We start from the raw sequence: 17,755 nt of genomic DNA on the forward strand, positions 1-17,755 counted from the left end.
AGACCATAAAGACCTTGGAAAGCAGTGTAGGGAAACATCTACAGGACCTTATAATAGAAAATGGCTTCATGAATATCACACCAAAAGTACGAGCAGCAAAAGAACTAATAGATAAATGGGACTTCCTCAAAATTAAAGCCTTCTGCACCTCAAAGGAGTTTGTCAAGAAAGTAAAAAGGGAACCCACACAATGGGAGAAAATATTTGGTAACCATATATCTCATAAGAGACTTATAACTTGCATATATAAAGAACTCATATATCTTGAAAATAAAAAGATAAACAACCCGTTAAGAAATGGGAAAAAGATTTAAACAGAACTTTTCCATAGAAGAAATACAAATGGCTAAAAAGCACATGAAAAAATGCTCCAAATCTCTAGCTATCAGGGAAATGCAAATCAAAATTACAATGAGATACCATCTTATTCCCATAAGATTGGCAGCTATGAAAAAAACAGAAGACTGTAAATGCTGGAGAGGATGTGAAGAAAGGGGAACACTCATCCACTGCTGGTGGGAATGCAGAAGGATCCAGCCATTCTGGATGACAGTTTGGTGGTTTCTCAAAAAACTAACCATAGATTTGCCATATGACCCAGCAAAACCACTCCTGGGTATATACCCAGCAGAACTGAAAACAAGGACACAAACCGATATATGCACACCAATGTTCATAGCAGTATTGTTCACTATCGCCAAAAGTTGGAATCAACCCAAATGCCCATCAACAGACGAGTGGATCAATAAAATGAGGTATATACATACAATGGAATACTACGCAGCTGTAAGAACAAATACACTACAAACACACGTGATAACATGGATGAATCTTGAGAACCTTATGTTGAGTGAAGCAACCCAGGCATTGAAGGACAAATACTACATGACCTCAATGATATGAAATAAGCAAGCTGCCTCAAAGAGCTAGAGACTGGAAGATAGGCTTACAGGAAATCGGGGGGTGGAGGAAGGATGTGAGCCGACGTCTGCAGGTGTGAAATCTATGATGAGCTGATGGTAAGTATGAGCACAAAGAAGAGATAAAATGGGGGCAAGGGGTTGCCTTTGGGTGGGGCTTTGCAGATTTGAGGGGTCTAGGGATGGGTGGATGGTTAATATTGCCCAAAAATTGGGAGGAGGGAGGGGCAACATATGAACATAGGAGAGAGACAGGTGTTGGTTAAGAGTAAAATACTGAGAAAATCGTATCAAAATATAATCAGGATTGTTACCTGTTTAGGATGCTCGGAGGGGATGGTCTGATGCGGGATGGACTCCTGGGGAATGTCTGAATGCTCATTTTGCCAGGGTGGGTTGCACCATTGGGTAGAGACCCAAGTAGTGAGAGTGGGGGTGGACCCACATCCTGGGGAGGACTAATGCCATCAAATAGAGGGAACTGTATCTCTTGAGAGAAAGGGTGGCTCCCAGGGCATGAGGGCAGCTGAGCAAGTCAGGCCCTGAACACTGTTGCAAGTATCTCTGTACGTGGCTCCTTGGGAAATGGAGGTTGACTGTCACTTTGGGCCACAAGGGGAGGGGAAAATGGATGTTGAATGGATAGAACCAAGGTAAATGTAGGGATAAGAGAGAAGTTTCACGAGAGTACACAAGGATGGATATAAAACGTGTAATATTACACCATAAACATAAAGGGGACGACAGACTAATAATGTAAACCATAATGTAAAACATAGGATAACTAAAAATTTAGAAACCTGTGTATCCTAAAGTATGGACCACGATGTAAGCACAGATGTCACCTTGTTTGAAAGCTATTGTCTCAGAGTCTGTACATCAGTTTCAGTAAATATGATATGAATAAGTTATTAGAATATCACTGTGGAAGGGAAAAGGTTTTAGGGTGGTTGTGTGGGAGTACTGTATATAATGTATATATGAATTACTGTGATCTAGGGCTCTTGTGAAGAGAAGCTCAATAGTTAGGAGAAAAGAAAAGAAAAAGAGAGGGCATAGACACTGAGGAAAAGACAGAAGTACTTGCCTTGCCTATTTGCATACAGGGCAACACTTACTGCAGTGACGGAAGGTAAAACATCCAAAACAAAGCTTTTGCATTTTTAAATTTTTTGACACCCCAATTTATTTTTACCTTAATTTTTCCAAGTTAATATTTATTCTATATCTAACCTTTAAACTCATCACTATATTCCATTTTACTATTAATGGAACCTGGCAATATATTGGGTTTCACTTTTCATGATGTTTTGGATCACAGAGAGGTTCATCAATGGCAGGGTAGGAATACTGGTGTGGGATGTTATTGACAGGGGACACATGGTTGGCAGCATGTTCTACAGGGCATATATCCAGGGTACATAAAAATGTTTGGATATTTTCATAGTGGATACAATTAAAAACAACTGAGGGAGTGCTGAGTTCCTAGCCAGGGGAGCTCTACCACAGCCCCTAAAGGAACAGTAACAATCCCCCAAGTGCAATAGCAAAGACCAAAAAATAAGTAAGGTCCAACAATGAGCCCTTGATACTAATGATTATGCTTGTGAGCCTGTGCACCTGAAATAAGAATAAGGCCTAGAGCTGCAGGGTGCCTAAGAGTTACCTCCTGAGAGCCTTCGTGTTGCTCAAATGTGGCCAGTCTTGAAGCTAAAACTCAGCATGTAAATGTGTTGCCTCCCCCTCAGATTGGGACATGACTCCCAGGAATGAGCCTCCCTGGCATGGAGGGATTACTACCAAGTACTAGCTGATGATGTAACTAGAAAATGACCTTGAATAAAAGGTCAACTCGCACCAGCAAAATATCTCAATCTACATAGAATACCAGGAGTTAAAAATGCTGTGTGACCTGAATCAAAGGGGGAAATGGAAAGGACAAATTAGTCTATATGGCTGTGAGTCTCCAAAAAGATCCAGGAGATTATCAAAGGGGTTGCCCTTATGCATTCCTCAGCAGAGTTCCAGTGACAGATAAAGTAGATACAACCCTGGGTATTGGTTCTTTGGAGGGCTACAGAGATCCACAGGTCCTATGGTCATGGCACTTGGAGTTCAGTGCCATGTCAGTTGGCCCTACTTTGGAGTTTGTGTTTCTGTGTGATGGAGCTGGACTCAGATGTGATCTTTGTTCACAAGCCTCTCCTGTTGATATAGATGTGGAGTGGACACAACCATTCCAAGGTCCACAGGATGGACGAATAGAGTATGGATTAGAGTGGACTTACTGATATTCTATTCATGAAATATTGTGATTAGTAATCGAAGAAAATGTGGCATTGGTGTAGAGGAAGCGGCCATGGTGGCTGCTGGGGGTAGGGAATGGGAGGAAGAGATGAGATGTGGGGGCATTTTCAGGACTTGAGGTTGTCCTGGGTGGTGCTGCATGGACAGTTACCAGACATTGTATGTCCCCCCATGGCCCAGTGGTTGGAATATGGGAGAGTGTGAGCTATGATGTGGACCATTGACCATGAGGTGCAGTGGTGCTCAGAGATGTATTCACCAAATGCAATGAATGTATCATGATGATGGAGGAGGCTGTTGTTATGGGGGGGAAGTGGGGTGAGGGGGTTGGGGGGTGTATGGGGACCTCATATTTTTTTAATGTAATATTAAGAAATAAAGACAAAAAAAATAAATGATATTCACCTATTCCTAGAAAAATAAAAGTTGCCAAAAAAATAGGCCCCCAAAATAAAAAATCTGAAAAGATTCATATCTTCTTCAGTGATTGAATCTATAGATGAAAACATTCTCATAAATTTTCATATTGACCAAGGCCTTATTGGGGAATTCCACTAAACTTTCAAGGAAAAAATAATACTTATTTACTCAAACTTTTCCAAGGAATAGGAAAAAAATGGGAAAATATCTCCATTTATGATTACGGCTTAACATTTGTATCAAAATCTTATAAGGCCATTAAAAATAGGAAATTTACAGGTTTCTAGCTTTTTTAAACATAAGCTCACATATCATAAAAAAATAATCTGCAGTCTAATTCCAGCAATATTTTATAAAGAGGATTTATCTTGGCAAAGCAAGGTAATTCAGTATATGTACCCCCTGAAAAGTAGAAACTGTCATCTCAGTGAATGAAGGAAAATACTTAATAAAATTCAACACCCACCAGTGATTTTAGAACAAACAACAAAAGCATAACTTATCAAATAAAAATTGAGAAGAACCATCTTCATCCTTTAAAAGATACTTCCTGAAAACTAACACAAATTTCACATCATATTGAAGTATTTCATGCCTGGTAGATCAATAACAAAACAAAAATTTTCAATATTAAGACATCTAACAATGCACTGGAGATCCTTCCCAAAGCAATATTGGCAAGAAAAAGATTGGAAGGAATAATTATTTGAAAGGATAAAGTAAAATTGACATAATTTGGAAAGAAGTTTATTGCATAAGTTGAAGATCTGGAAGATTTTATAAATTCAGTTTAGTGGTCTGAATACAAGGGTAATATAAAAGCTTCTTATATATGCAACTCATAGGGCTTTATAAAATGAAACTTCCAAACATGATATTTAAAATATCTTGAAAGTATTAAATGCCTAAAAATAATATTTAGGAAAGTTTGGAAAGACTTCTGTATAATAAAGGTATCAAGAAAAATTTAAAGAAAACTAAATAAATGGAGGGATGAACCATGTTCATAATTGAAAGGACTCAATATTGTAAAGATATCATTATTCTCCAAATTGATTGACTGAGTCAATGCAATTGTTATCACAATCACAACTTTGTGGGGCAATTACAACTTATTAAATCATTCCTATGAGATCATTTTCAAAAAGCTTTGCTAAGACAAACTTTAAAACAAAGAGTGAAATGGGAATGTATATTCTACCTGTTTCTTTTTTTAAGTCACTATAATGTTGTTTCATCATAAGGATAAAAAGGAAATAAAATGAACCAAATGACATATCTAGAAACAAATTGGTCACATGCAGATTCATCAATATCAGGAAAATTGTAATTCTAAATGTAAAAATAAAAACCTTAAAGAAACAAAAAGGAGAAGAATGTTTTCATTTTCAAAGGAGAAAATTTGTTTAATAAGACATGTATCATCATATATCATCAACCTTAAAGGGAAAGTTTAATGAATGTTAATTACATTAATACTGATATTTTCTGTTTGGCAATGAATGGTCACGCCACAAGTGGAATAAATTATTTAACATAGATCTAGTCAATAGTGAATTACATCAAAATTATACAGGGACCATCTACAGAAACAGCAGAAAATCCACTAGAAAAAGTATGATGTGTGGACAAGAAAAGAATGGAAGCTCAACAGTAAATAAATTATACTGTTATCAAATTGATGGACTGAATGTTTAAAAGAAAGCCAGAGGTCTAAGAGAAAGTTTAGGGAAGGAACAACAAGCACATTAAAGCACAGGGTTATTTAAAATCATCACAAGCTGGACAAATTTGGCTGAAATTGTCCAATGTTATTCTTTTGGGTCAAGTGAATAAGTGAGAATTACTGAACATGGGCTGATGACACTTTGCATTTCTCGCCAGATGTAGAACACTGTGTGAAGTGTCCAGATCATCAGAATGCAAACAATGAGAGAACTCATTCCCTCCAAAAGACCCATTGGGGTTGACTCTGGTCTGCACAGCTCTTTGCTTCTCTTTCCTCACTACTGGTATTCTTGGGGTCTTTGTGAAGCACCAAGACACTCCCACCGTCAAGGCCAATAAATGGATCCTCAGCTACATCCCGCTCATCTCCCTTACCCTGTGTTTCCTATGCTCCTTTATCTTCATCATTTATCCCAATACAGCCATCTGCATCCTCTGACAAATCACATTTAGAATTGTTTTTGCAGTGGCTGTGCCCACTGTTTTGGCCAAAACAATCACTGTGGTTCTGGAATTCAAGGTCCCTGCTCTAGGGAGAAGGATGAGGCAGTGTTTGGAATCAGGGCCACCTAACTTTGCTATTTCCATTTGCTCCCTAATCCAGATGATACTCTCTGGAATCTGGTTCAGAACCTCTCCCCCATTGATTGATAAAGATGCACACACTGAGCCTGGTTATATTACCATTGAGTGTCTTAAGGGCTCAGCTACTGCCTTCTACTGTGTCCTGGGATACCTGGGCTGCTTGGCCCTCTGCAGCTTCAATGTAGCTTTCATGGCCAGGAACCTGCCTGACACCTTGCTGGTGTTCTGCAGGGTTTGGGTCAGTCTACCACAGCACCAAGGGGAAGGTAATGGCAGCCATTGAAATCTTCTCCAGCTTGGCTTCCAGTGCTGGATTACTAGGCTACATCTTTGCTCCTAGGTGCTATATTATTTTATTAAGACCAGATAGGAACACTCACCATGGATTATGGTATAGAACATATTCTGTGGACAATAAGACTTACTTCTTAAGTTGTAACTGAATATTGTCCTGCAATAAATAGAATGCCTGAAGAAAATCAACACCATGCTTGCATTTACCTTCACCAATTAAGAAGTGAATCACATTTTTTCTCTAATAATGTCAGGAGAATGACAGTCACATCATCCAACTTTTCAACATTAAATTACATTTTTTTGTCCTTTTTCATTACATTAAATCTAATATTGAATACTCATATTCTAGTTAGTTTTGTATGTTTGGAATACATTTGAATAGACTTCCACTTTGGTTTTCAGTTTTTTGTTTACAAATTTCCTTTTTTCCTAATTATCCTGGAATGCATGATAAAGGTTTCCCTCCTTTCTTCTGTCTGTGGTTATTTTAAAGATCCAACAACATTTTGGGAATATTCCTTATTTTTCCACATATTTGAATTGCTATATATTGAGGATAATAAATACCTACATATAAGTTCTGTTTCTGGACACACTCTGTAGCAGTTTGATATTGATTATGAATTCCAAAAATAGATGTTAGATCTTGTTTGTGAACTGGTCAGCTCCTCTGGGCATATTAGATTAAATTGATTCAGAGGTTTCACTTTTACTTGATTGAATAATAAGCAAAGCTTTGATCGGGCCACATCTGTAGCACACTGGGTGTCCATAACTTTGGTTTCTGAGATTCCAGCTTTTGGACTCAGAAACCAATAATTCCCCAACATCAGAATAGTTTGCAGTGCAAACAGTGCACAGATGAATACCCTGTTGCCCCTAGCCCTAGAGGTGCTCGCAGTCAAGACATGGAGACCAAGCTGATACGTAAACTTTAACTGACTTCTGTACCAAGAAACACAGCATTTTTCCATTACTAGAGGCTGCAGAAACAATGGCAGGCACAGACAAGTAGTTTATTGAGGAACTAGCATGGACCAGGTGTGAAAACCATGTGGTGTATGAATGGTGGAATGGACCATTGTATAGCTCTTGCCCAGTCATTTTAGGTATCATATTAAAACAATTTTTGTACCCCTCTTTCACCTGAATGCATTAAAAATGAATATACTTGCTTACTGGAAGTACTAAAGTGGAAGATGGGATCAGATTTTTAATCACTCTACTTCTGAATCACATTTAACCTGGTATAATTTATAGTCACTAGTACTGAATTACTGGACCTGAATTTACCCTGACAATGAAATGACATTATGCGTTTTACTCTTTAAGCCTTCAGAGGAAATGTTTCCTGTGCACAACACCTTGTGCACACTAGACATCAATATGTTAATTGAATAAATTTTGTGAATGTATAAAAGTGTGATACTATGTGTGCATTTCATTTGTGTGTGTATGTTCATTCATTCAACATGTCTGCATTAATACACCTTAAGTATTTATTCCATGAAGATACAAAATTGAATACCATAGAGCCAGAAACTGTCCTCATTAGTCTAACTGAAAAGTTCAATTGTTGGCATTGGCCTTTGAAGGGCGATTCAGGATGCAATGAGAAAATAGAATGGGATGCCCTAATCTGGATATGGCAATAAGAAAAACCCTTCCATGGTAAGGAAATTAGAGAAGATACCTTGAGGAGGAGTAGGAATTGAGACTAGGCAGGGAAAGGGGACATAGATGTAGAAAATGATATTACAAGCATGGGGACAAGCTGAGCATAGACCCCAAGTTTGACAGGTGCATTGAAGAAGACAGAGGCTCTGGAATCCAATGAGGAGGGAGAAGTGAGAATAGATAGGCATGAGTCAGACTGTATGGTTTTTGTAGTTCATTTTAGGGGGAGTATGAACAATTTTATGCTACTTTTATGCTAAAAAAACTAGACAATGTAGATAAAATAGAAAACTTCCTAAGAATGTACAAACAACCTAAACTGATGATCAAAGAAATAGAAGACTCAACAAACCAATCACAAGTAAAGAGATTGAAACAGTCATTTAACAGTTCCCCAAAATGAAAAGCCCTTGACCAGACAGTTTCACAGGTGAGTACTACCAAGCAATCAAAGAAGATTTAATACCAATGTGACTCAAGTTCTTCCAAAAAATCGAACAAGAAGGAATGCTATAAAACTCATTCTATGAAACCAATATCACCCTAACACTAAAGCCAAATAAAGCTATTACAAAAAAATAAAGTTATAGGCCCATTTCTCTAATGAATATAGATGCAAAAATCCTCAATAAAATACTAGTTAGTCAAATCGAACAACACATTGAAAGAATTATCCTTCTTTATCAAGTGGATTATATACAAGGCATGTAAGGCTGGTTCAACACAAGAAAATCAATCAGCATAATACACCACATTAATAAGTCAAAGAAGAAAAATCACATGATCTTATCAATTGACACAGAAAAGGCATCTGACAAAATACAGTATCCTTTCTTCAGAAAAATATGTAAGAAATAGGAATTGAAGGAAACTTCTCAACATGATAAAAGCCATATAAGAAACACCCACAGCTAACATTGTATTCAATGGTGAAAGACTGAAAACTTTCTGATTGACATCAGGGAAAGGACAAGGATGCTCACTAACCACATTGTTCTTCAATGTAGTGGTAGAGTTTCTAGCTAAAGCAATTAGACAAGAAAAAGAAATAAAAGGCATGCAAATTGGAAAAGAAGAATTAAAATTTTCACTATTCGCAGATGATGATTACATATCTAGAAAGTCCTGAAAAATCTACAACAAAGCTGCTAGAGCTAATAAATTATTTCAGTAGAGTGTCAGTATTCAAGATCAATAAGCAAAATTCAATAGTATTTCTTTACATGAAAAATGCACAATCTGAGGAGGAAGTCAAGAAAAACACTTCATGTACAATAGCAACAAAAGAATCAAATATTTAGGAATAAACTTAACCTAGGATGCAAAACACTTGTATTCAGAAAACTATAATGCATTGCAAAAAGGAATTTAAAACACCTAAATAATTGGAATAACATTTCTTGCTCATGGATTGGAAGACTAAATATCATTAAGAAGTCAATTCTACCCAAATTGATATACAGATTCAATGCAATACAAATAAAAATTCCACCAGTATTTTTTTTTAGCAAATGGAAAACACAATTATCAAGTCTATATGGAAGTGTAAGAGTCCCCAAAAGGCCAAAAACATTTTCAAAAGGAAAAGTGAAGTTGGAGGACTCTCACTTACAGACTTTAAATCATATAATTAGCTACAGTGGTAAAAACAACATGGTATTGTCATAAACATAGACACATAGACCAATGGAACCAAATTGATGGTTCATAAACAGACACTCGCATCTATGGCCAAGTGATTTTTGACAATCCTGTGAAGCCTTCCCAGTTGGGGAAGAAAAGCTTATTCAAAAAATTTTGTTGGGAGAACTGGATATCCATAGCCAAAAGAAAGAAAGAAGACCCCTATCTCACATATTATACAAAAATAAACTCAAAGTCGACCAAAGACCTGAATATAAAAGGAAGTACAATAAAGCCTCTAGTGGAATATGTAGGAAAACATCTTCAAGACCTGGCGGTAGGTGAAGGATTCATAAACCTTACACCAAAAGCACGAGCAAAAAAAGAAAACATGGATAAATGGGACCTCCTCAAACTTAAACATTTCTTTGATTCAAAGGGCTTCATCAAGAAGGTGAAAAGGCATCAAAACAATGGGAGAAAATATTTGGAAACCAATTATCTGATAAGGGTTTGATTTCCATGCTATATAAAGAGATCATACAACACAACAATAAAAAAGCAAGCAATAAATTTAAAAATGGACCAAAGATTTAAATAGACATTTCTCCAAAGAGGAAATACAAATGGCCAAAAAGCACATGAATAAATGTTTCATATCACTAGCTATTAGGGAAACGCAAATTAATACAACAATAAGATATCATTTAACACCACATAGAACGGCCATTATTAAAAAAAAATAAACAGACAACAATATGTGCTGGAGAGGATGTGGAGAAATAGGAACACTCCTTCACTGTTGGTGGGAGTGTAAAATGGTGCAGCCTTCATGGAATACAGTTTGGAGGTTCCTGAGGAAGCTAAATATAGAACTGTCACATGATCCAGCAATTCCTCTACAAGGAATATATCCAGATGAACTAAAAACTAGGCCATAAACAGACATCTGCACACCAATGTTCATAACGAAGTTGTTCACAATTGCCAAAGATGGAAACAACTCAAGTGTCCCTTCATGATTGAATGTATAAACAAATGTGGTCTATACAAAGGAATATTATGCTGCAGTAAGAAGAAATGAAATTGGGACATATGTGATAACATGGATGAGTCTTGAAGACATTATACTAAGTGAAGTAAGCCAGACACAAAAGGACAAATATTGCATAGTCTCATTAATATAAACTAAATACAAATAATAAACACATGGAATTGTATATGTTATTAGGAGATAAGAGGATTTTTGAGAATAAAGATGCTTAATGTATGTAGAAGTTTTTTTCTTTATTTTCTTTTAAATGTTACATTAAAAAAATAACAGGCCCCTTTATACCTCCCACCACCCTCACCCCACTCCTCCCACAACAACAACCTCTTGCATCATCATGGCACATTCACTGCACCTGGTGAATACATTTTGGAGCACTGAAGTCCCGTATGTACAGTGGTCTACATAGTAATCTACACTGTTCTCCAGTCCACCCAGTGGGTCATGGCAGGAAACACAATGTCTGGCAGCTGTCCTGCATCATCACCCAGGACAACTCCAAATCCTGAAAATGCACCCACATCATATCTTTTCTTCCTTCTCCCTAACATCAGCAGCTACCGTGACCACTTTCTTCACATCACTACTACAATTTCTTCCCTTACTAATCACAATAGTTCCCCAGCAGAACACCAGTAAGTCAACTCTAATCTATATCCTATTCCTCCATCCTGTAGACCCTGGGATGGTTCTGTCCAGTCCACCTCTACATCAAGAAGGGACTAACATTCCACATGGTTGATGGATGCAATTCTCCTGCTTGCATTTGTAGGCATTCTTGGCTCCCTGGTGTGGTGGTTGACCTTCTTCACCTCCCTGTTAGCTGGCCAGGATAAAAGCAATAAACCAGACGGTAGGAGTTGCAAGCCTGCTGAGGCTCAGGGCCTGGCTGTCACATGGACAGTCCAGAGATTCAGGCCTCCTGAGTATACCCGAAACCCAAAGCCAACTACAGGTCTGGTAAAAGTAACAGAAGAGGCATGTGTAGAAAGATCACATCTGAGTCTAACTCCATCTCACTCAGGAATGCAAACTCAAAGCAGGGCCAACTGACATGGCACTGAACTGCAGAGCCATCTGCCATGAACATAGGGTCTCTGCAGCCCTCAGGAGAACCAGTACCTGGGTTTCTATCTACTTTGGCTGTCTCTGGGACCCTGCTGAGATGTGCATAAACGTTACTCCATTGATGACCTCCCAACTGTTTTTGGAGAATCATAGCCATACAAACTCATTTGTCCTTTCCATTTCCCCCTTTTGTCCAAGACAAAAAGCAGTTTTAAACACTTGATATTACATGTAGGCTGAGATATTCTGCTGGTCTGAGTTGGCCCTTTTATTCAAGGTCTTTTTCTAATTACATCATCAAATGGTGCTTGGTAGTAATGCCTTGGCACCAGGGAGGTTCATCCCCAGAAGTCATGTTCCATGCTGGGGGGAAGGTAATGCATTTACATGCTAAGTTTGGCTTAGTGACCACATTTGAGCAACATGGAGGTCCTCAGGAGGTAACTCTTCAGCACCTTGCAGCTCTACGCCTAGTTCATATTTCAGGCACACAAGCTCATAATCGTAGTCATCAGTATCAAGGGCTCATTGCTGGGCCGCCCACCTTTATTGGTTTTTGATATTGCACTTGGGGTATTGTTGCTGTTCATTTGGGAATGTGATAGAGCTCCCCTGGATTGGAACTCAGCACTCCGTCAGTTGTCATTTTTAACTGAAACCACTATGAAAATACCCAAACATTTTCATGTACCCTGTGTACACACCGTGGAGAACTCCCTCCCAATCACGTGCCCCCTTTCAATAACACACCACACCAGTATTCCTCCCCTGCCATAGTTGAACCCTTCTGTACTCCAAAACTTCTTTAGAAAGGAAGCCTAATATATTGCCAGATTCCATAAATAGCAAAATGGTGTATAATGATGGGTTTAAAGGTTAGATACAGAATATATACTAATTTAGAAAAATTTAAAAAAGGGAAAATAAATTGGAGTATCAAAAAATGAAAAACTGAAAGTTTTGTTTTAACATTTTGCCTTTCATCACTGCTGTAGGTGTTGCCCTGCATATACCATGGCAAGGCAATTTCTTCCACTGCTTCCTCAGTGTCTACATACTTTCTTTTTTTTTTCCTCTTCCAACTATTAGGTTTATCTTCACATAAGTTTTAGATCACAATAATTCACATATACAATATATGGTACTCCCACATATCCAACATCAAACCCTTTGTCCGTTCACAAACATTGATCTTTCTACATGTTCATATTCCATTTGCTGCAGTTCATGTACAGATATTGAAACAATAGCTTTCAAACATGATTCCATTTGAGTTTCCTTTATGGTTTATATTTTAGACTATACAATTTTCTAAATTTTTAGTTATGTTATGTTTTACATTATCATTTATATTTTAGCCTATAGACTTTAATACATTTTTGGTGTAATTTAACATGTCCTATATCCATCATTGCATGATCTTATGGAATACTTCCATTGACCCACAGTTACACTGATTCCATCTATTCAACACCTTTTTCCCCATCCTCTCAGGGCCCACTGTGACATTCAATCTTCATTACATGAAGGACCATATTCAGAGATACTTGCAACAATGTTGAGAGCTTGACGTACTCGACTGCCCTAACCCACTGGGAGCCACCAATTCTCTCAAGAGGTAAAATTCCCTCTATTTGAGAACATCAGTTCTCCCCAGGATGTGGGTATACTTTCACCCTCATTGTATGGGTCTCCACCCAATAGTATAACCCATTATGACACTCTCCCTAGAAGCTTTCCATGTGTCAGACCCCCCCCCTTAAGCATCTTAAAACAGGTAACCTTCCATACTATATTTTCTAGAGTTTTCTCTAATTTATAATTTCAACCACATACCTGACAGTTTCCTATGTTCAAATGTCCTGCCCACCGTACCCCCCAAAATTGGGCCATCTGATCCATCCTTTCATCTCCAGCCCCCCTCATGCTCACAAAGCCCTGCCTCGAGGTATCTTTATGCCCCCATTTTATCCCTCCTCTGTACAAATACTTATATTCAGCTTATCATAGCTTTCACCCATGCAGGTGTCAGCTTGCACCCTTTCTCTACTCCCCAACTTCCTTTAAGCATATCATCCAGTCACTCTGAAGCTGTTTCTATCTCTCTGAAACAGCTTGGTTTACTTATGTCTTATCAGAGAGGTCATGTAGTATTTGTCCTTCAATGCCTGGGTTACTTCACTCAATATAAAGTTCTCAAGATTCATCCATGTTATCAAATGTGTTTGTAGTGTATTTGTTCTTATAGCTGAGTAGTATTCCATTGTATGTATACACATTTTATTTATCCATTCATCTCTTGATGGCATTTGGATTGATTCCAACTTTTGCCAACAGTGGATAGTGCTGCTATGAACATTGGTGTGTGTATATCAGCTTGTGTCCTTGTTTTCAGATCTTCTGGGTATATACCCAGCAGTGGAATTGCTGGTTCATATGGTAAATCTGCACCTAGTTTTTTGAGAAACTACCAAACTGTCCTCCAGAATGGCTGGGTCCTTCTGCATTCCAACCAGCAGTGGATGAGAGTTCTCATTCCTCCACATTCTCTCCAGCACCTGTAGATCTCTGATTTTTTGATAGCTGCCAGAATTATGGGAGTAATATGGTATCTCATTGTGTTTTGACTTGCATTTCCCTAGTAGCTAGTGATTTTGAGCATTTTTTCATGTGCCTTTTAGCTATTTTTAAAACTTCTTTTGAGAAGCATCTGTTCAAATCTTTTTCCCATTTTTTAAATGGGTTGCTTGTCTTTTTATTTTCAAGATATAGGAATTATTTATAAATGCAGGATATTTCTCCCATAAGATATATGGTTACCAAATATTTTCTCCCAATGTGTAGACTCTCTTTTCACTTTCTTGACAAAATCCTTTGAGGTGCAGAAGGCTTTAATTTTGAGGAAGCCCATTTATCTATTTGTTCTTTGGCTGCTCATGCTTTGGGTGTGAAGTTCATGAAGCCGTTTCCTATTAAAAGGTCCTGTAGATGCTTCCCTACATTGCTTTCCAAAGTCTTTATGGTCTTGGCTCTTATATTTAGGTCTTTCATCCATCTTGAGTTGATTTTTGTAAAAAGTGTGAATTGGTAGTCCTCTTTCATTCTTTTAAATATGGATATCCAGTTCTCCAGGCACCATTTGTTGAAGAGGCCATTCTCTCACAGTTGAGAGGTTTGGTGGCCTTGTTGAATACCATATGGCTGTTTATTTGAGGATCTATATCAGAACTCACATTTCAATTCCATTGGTCAGTATGTCTATCCTTCTGTCAATACGATGCCATTTTCACAACTTTAGCTTTGTAGTACGTTTTGGAGTCATGTAGTGTGATTCCTCCAATTTCACTTTTCTTTTTCAATATGTCTTTGGCTATTTGGGACCACTTTCCTTTCCAAATAAATATCATAGTAAGTTTATCTAGTTCATTAAAGAATGCCGTGTGCATTTTTTTTGGGATTGCATTGAATCCATAGATCAGTTTTGGTAGGATAGACATTTTAATGATATTTAGTCTTCCTATCCATGGGCAGGGAATATTCTTCCATTTATTTAGGTCTTCTTTGATTTCCTTGAGCAGTGTTTGTAGTTTTCTGTGTATAAATCCTTTACATCTTTATTTAAATTTATTCCTAGGTATTTTATTTTTTTTATTTACTATTGGAAATGGTATTTGATTTCTGATTTCATCCTCAGATTGATCATTATTGGTATACAGAAATGGTATTGATTATTGCATATTGATTTTGTAACCTGTGACTTTACTGAACTCATTTATGAGTTCTAGAAGATTTCTTGTAGACTTCCCAGGGTTTTCTATGAATAGGATCATATCATCTGCAAATAGTGAAATTTTCACTTCTTCCTTTCCAATTTGGATGGCTCTTATGTCTGGTTCTTCCCTCAGCGCTTGAGCAAGTAGTTCTAAGACAATGTTAGATAGAAGGGCTGATAGTGGGCATCCTTCTTTTTTTCTTGATCTTAGAGAGAAAGATTTTAGATTTTCAACATTGTAAATGATGTTAGCTGTGGGTTTTTCATATATGCTCTTTATCATGTTGAGAAAATTTCCCTCTATTCTGATCTTTTGCATTGTTTTTATTAGGAAAGTGTGCTGTATTTTGTCAAATGCTTTTTCTGCATCTATAGATATGATCATGTGATTCTTTTTCCTTCAGTCTGTTTATATGGTGTATTACATTAATTGATTTTCCTATGTTGACCCATCCTTGCATACCTGGAATGAATCTCACTTGGGCATGGTGTATAATTTATTTAGTGTATTGTTGAATATGATTAGCAAGTATTTCTTTGAGGATTTTCATGTCTAAGTTCATTAGAGGGATTGGTCTGTAATTTTCCCTTCTTGTGGTGTCTTTGGCTTTGGTATTAGAGTAATGTTGGCATCATAGAATGAGTTAGGCAATATTCCTTGTATTTTTATTTTTTGGAAGAGTTTAAGCATGATTGGTGTTAGTTTTTTCTGGAATGCTTGGTAGAATTCACCTGTGAAGCTGTCTGGCCCAGGGCTCTTCTTAGTTGAGAGGTTTTAATGACTGATTCTATCTCTTTACTTGTGATTGGTTTATTGAGATCATCAGTTTCTTCTTTCATCAATGTAAGCTGCTTATGTGTTTCTAGGAATTTGTCCATTTCCTCTAAATTGTCCTTTTTCTTGGAATATAGTTTTTCAAAGTATCCTTTTATAATAGTCTTTATTTCTGTGGGGTCAATGTTGATATCTCCTTTCTCATTTCTTATTTTGCATATTTGCATCATCTTCCTTCTTTTTTTCTTTGTTAGTCTAGGTAACGGTTTGTCAATTTTATTGATCTCAAAAAACCAGCTCTTGGTTTTGCTCATTTTTTCAAGTGCTTTCTTTTTTTCTATTTCATTTAGTTCTGTGCTGATCTTTGTTATTTCTTTCTTTCTTCTTCCTTTGTATTTAGTTTGTTGTTTTCTTCACTAATTCCTCCAATTGTACAATTAGTTATTCAATTTTAGCTCTTTCTTCTTTTTTGATGTATGAATTTATGGCTATAAATTTCCCTATCGGTATTGCTTTTGCTGCATCCCATAAGTTTGGATATGTTGTGTTATAATTTTCATTAGTTTTAAGGTAGTTATTAATTTCTTTTGTCATTTCCTCCTTGACCCACTGTTTTTCTAAGAGTGCTGTTTAACTTCCAAATCTTGGTGCCAAATCTTGGTCTCTTGTCCCTTGAAGATTTCCAGCTTCATTCTACTGTGGTCAGAGAAATTATTTTGTATGATTTCAGTCTTTCTGAATTCATTGAGACTTTTTCTGTGGCCTAGCATGTAATTGTACAAGTATATGTCTTGGGTAGGCCTGTTGGAATTTATGCTGTTTGGAGTGCATTGTGCTTCCTGGACATGTACATCCATCTCCCTCAGTAGATTTGGGAAGTTTTCAGCCATTATTTCCTCCAACACCCCTTCTGTCCCTTTTCCCTTCTCTTCTCCTTCTGGGATGCCTGTAATGTATATGTTTGTGTGTTTTCCATTGTCATTCAGGTCCCTAAATCCATGCTGGAATTTTTCTTTCTTTTTATCGATCACTTCTACTATCTGTTTGATTTCAGATATACTGTCTTCCACACCACTAATTCTTTTCTGTGCCTCTTTGAGTCTGCTGTTATTTGCTGAGAGTGTATTTTTGATTTCTAGAATTGTGCTGTTCATCACCATCACATCTTTTATCTTTTTGCGTATGATTGCAATTTCTTCTGTATTCTCTCTAAGTGTTTTCTTCATATTCTTAATCTCTTCCTCCACCTCATCAAATTTGTCCCTAATATATGTTTTGAGAGCTTTAATTACTTGTTTGATGTTCTGTTACTCTTCCTGATTTTAGTTTGTTCATTGGATTGGAGCATGTTTTCCTGATTATTATTTTGGGTTGTAATTTATTGCTGCTGTCTTGTCATCATTTTATTTTGATGGTTTTAATCAGTTGTTTATCTTCTTTGTCTAGTTTGGTGTTTAATTAGTTGTTTTTGCATGTGTGTTAATTCTTCTCTTTGTCACTTTGTTCTTCTTATTCTATTTCCTTGTTGTTGG

This window comes from Dasypus novemcinctus, chromosome 22, assembly GCF_030445035.2.
Source record: "Dasypus novemcinctus isolate mDasNov1 chromosome 22, mDasNov1.1.hap2, whole genome shotgun sequence".
Classification (NCBI taxonomy): domain Eukaryota; kingdom Metazoa; phylum Chordata; class Mammalia; order Cingulata; family Dasypodidae; genus Dasypus; species Dasypus novemcinctus.